Here is a 3,723-nt window from a genome sequence, read left to right as displayed (position 1 = left end):
CAGCATAATCAGCAGAACCTTAGAATCCCTAATGTTCTAGCCAGAATGTGGAATGTTCATAGTGCAATCCTGGTCGGCACTGAGTCCAGCTTCCTGGGCCCTGAATACCATGTACAGTCAGTCCATTGGACTTGACTGAGGTCTATTTCCCCCAAATCAACACTTTTCCCTACTACATTGTTGTTTTTTGGAGACCTTGATTCTAATTTCCACTACATGAATATGTGTACAGCGGTTGCACTCTTCCATGCTGGCTTTTCTCTGATGTAAATGAACCTACCACCCACCGCATTCCATGGGAGTGGTTGTGCGATCAATGAGTGGTGAGGCCGTGAAACTCACAGCTCTGTAAAGCCTTGGTCTTGTCCTTGACTAGCCTGGTGATCCTCTTGACGTGCTCTAATGCAGTTTCCTGAAGGTTATGTTTGGGTAGTACATAAATGTCTTTTATTTTCATAGTTATGAATTTATTTTAATGCGTATTGGAAAAATATAACCAGTAGTTACAATGATGTAATAGCAACAATATACGCTTTTAAAATGAATCTATGCAAAAAAGGACAATTTTCATAAATATAAATAGTACACAACTTAAAGGATATGGCAAAACTTGGGGAAGTGGTTCCAGAATGACTGAAATTTGAGCAATCTTGCCCCAGTGTGTGTGGCGGGGGAGGGGTAGAGGTGGGTGATGAAAACTTGTCCTTGACCAGGAATTATCTCATTCTGTTTTTCAAAAATGATGAGGTGGGGGCTGGGCGCGGTGGCTGAAGCCTGTAATCCCAGCACTTTGGGAGGCCGAGACGGGCGGATCACAAGGTCAGGAGATCGAGATCATCCTGGCTAACACGGTGAAACCCCGCCTCTACTAAAAAATACAAAAAACTAGCCGGGCGAGGTGGTGGGCGCCTGTAGTCCCAGCTACTCGGGAGGCTGAGGCAGGAGAATGGCGTAAACTCGGGAGGCGGAGCTTGCAGTGAGCTGAGATCTGGCCACTGCACCTCCAGCCTGGGCCACAGAGCCAGACTCCGTCTAAAAAAAAAAAAAAAAAAAAAATGAGGTGGGAAGATCGCTTGAGCCAAGACGTTCGAGGCTGCAGTGAGCTATGATTGCATCAGCACACTCCAGTCTAGGCAGCAGAGCAAGACCTTGTCTCTAAAAAAATTATTTTAAAAAATTAGAAAAAAAAAAGATGGAGTTTTCCCATAGTATTCCTGGCATATTGATCTCGACTGCATCCTGAGGACTATGGGTCAAGTATGGACAATAAAGATGGAGGAGGAGAAGATGTGCAGAGTTCCAGGCTACTTTTTCTTTACCCATTTGCAATGCAGCTGACAGACAGAGGGTTATTAGCTATAACATAAAAAAAGTGCTTTTATAAACTGACCAAAAAAAGGACAAAAGATAAACAATAGGAAAATGGACAAGAGATGTGGAGAATCCATTGACAGAAAAGTAAATCCAAGTAGCCAATGAATACATGAAAAAAATTGTTTAGCAACACTAGTACTAGGAACTAGGAAATTATAAATTAAAACTAATAATGTAAACATCAGGTAGGCAAGCATTTATAAAGAAAACTAAGATATCATTGGTGAAGTTGTGGGGGAAAAAGTACTATTATACTTTTTGGTGGAACTGTAAATTGTTACAGTGTCTTTAGAAAGCATCACTGCAGCAGCCATTAAAATGAAAAATACATATATTCTATGTGCATATTGCTTCTTGGAGACCTGCCCCTCACTGCCTCTCAGTTCTCACAGTGTGGGTGGAGTTCCAACTCCTACCTTGGAAGCAGGACATGAAAACTACATCTGAGCAAAGCAGGTCATAAAACTTCCCTGGCCACCATGCTGGCTCAGGAGTGGGCTCAGGAGTGGGCTCAGGAGTGGGCACATGACCTAGGCTGGTCTAATCCAACTCAATCTCAGAGCTTTTGCTAGGAATGCTAGGATAAAGATGCCTGTCTTCCTCTGGATTCAAACTTGGAAGGACTTATTCTGTGTAACTGCTAAAAGCCCTCATAAGTCTATGTGGGAACCAGGCATGTTGGCTTATGCCTGTAATCCTAGCACTTTGGGAGGCTGAAGCAGGTAGATTGCTTGAATCCAGGAGTTCAAGACCAGCCTGAACAACATTGTGAAACCCTGTCTCTACAAAAAAAAAATACAAAAAGTTAGCCAGCATGGTGGTGTGCACCTAGAGTCCCAGCTACTCATGAGGCTGAGGTACAAGGATCACTTGAGCCCAGGAGACAGAAGTTGCAGTGAACGGAGATTGCACCACTACACCCCAGCCTAGGCAACAGAACAAGACCCTGTCTGACAATGATAATAATGATAAAAAGAAAAAGACTATGTGAAATATGGCCATAAAAATGCCCATATCAAAGTAAAAGTGACTGATGGACTCAGCTGCTGTCCCTCAGATGTATCCACCATATTTATCCCAAGGTCATGCTTCCTACAAGCTACTTTCAGCCAAGACTAAACATAGAAGGGATACTAATATGGGATACTTTTAGTGGGAGATCTTGGCTGGAAAATTCCCCATCAAGGTAGTTGAAATTTTCTTAGAACTGTGCTGCACTTTGAAACTCTACCAACCAAATTCTCCTTCCTCTTTTCCTCTCTCTTCTTCACCAGTGTCAGACCTGCATTGCTGTTTGAAGGTTCTCACCTGTACTAGCTCCTTCCCTCTTATTTTTTACTTTCTTTTTTTTTAAGATGGAGTTTTGCTCTCTCTTGCTGCCCAGGCTGGAGTGCAATGGCATGATCTCAGCTCACGGCAACCTCCACCTCCTGGGTTCAAGCAATTCTCCTCTCCCAGCCTCCTGAATAGCTGGGATTACAGGCATGTGCCCCAACACCTGGCTAATTCTGTATTTTTTTTTTTAGTAGAGACGGGGTTTCTCCATGTTGGTCAGGCTGGTCTCAAACTCCTGACCTCAGGTGATCAGCCCACCTCGGCCTCCCAAAGTGCTGGGATTACAGGCATGAGCTACTGTGCCTGGCCTCCCCTTTATTTTTTTTGTTTCCCAAGTAAAACTCTTGGACTTCTAATCCCATCTTAGCAGATCTTGAAGGACTTGAGCTAATACAAATGCTACTGAGTGTTCTGACAGAACCAGTGGTAAGATAAAATTTTGAGATGTGTTTACTTACTCTCCGATGGACAAAGAAGATACCATATTGAGCAGTATGTGGAGTATGGATAACTCCTAGGAAGAGATGGCAGCTGCATTGTTAAAGACTTCATGGTGATGAAAGGTTTTCTACCTAGGAAAACAAACTAGTAATTGGGAATCCCCTGGTTAGTGTAATAATTGAAGCATTTGAAAGATATAGCGGGACAGTGCCTGCAAGGACAACAGAGTTGGTTGGTTACAGAGTAGTACTGATGCCTTGCAGAGGGACAATCATAAACCACATGCCTTTGATTGGCAGTTAAAGGTTAAGTATGAAAGCTAGAAGGTATCTTTAGCAGCCCTTATCTCCAGTAGTGGAAGAATGGAGAAAGCTAGCAGCAGATTGAGGATATGATAGTTACAGAGCTCCAGAGGCACTTAGATTATACCAGCCAGGCAGGTCTGTATGCTAAAGGTAAGAGCTTGAGTTGGGAAAACGGAATCCTGAAACAGCTTCTGTGGTGAAACATTATTACTCTATTACTTTAAGAACCCCACTATCCCCATGGATGTTAATGAGTTCAGCTCTGTGA

General features: G+C 43.2%; 1 protein-coding gene across 3 annotated transcripts in view; it reads right to left on the bottom strand.

Moving 5' to 3' along the window:
• Nucleotides 1–3,723, bottom strand: part of CDK14 (cyclin dependent kinase 14) — a 798,330-nt gene that overhangs the window by 728,082 nt on the left and 66,525 nt on the right. The window lies entirely within an intron of this gene.

The sequence above is a fragment of the Macaca thibetana genome, chromosome 3 (assembly GCF_024542745.1).
Source record: "Macaca thibetana thibetana isolate TM-01 chromosome 3, ASM2454274v1, whole genome shotgun sequence".
In the NCBI taxonomy this organism is placed as follows: Eukaryota; Metazoa; Chordata; class Mammalia; order Primates; family Cercopithecidae; genus Macaca; species Macaca thibetana.
Note: the sequence above shows the minus strand (reverse complement) of the source record. Positions and strands in the feature narration are given on the sequence as shown.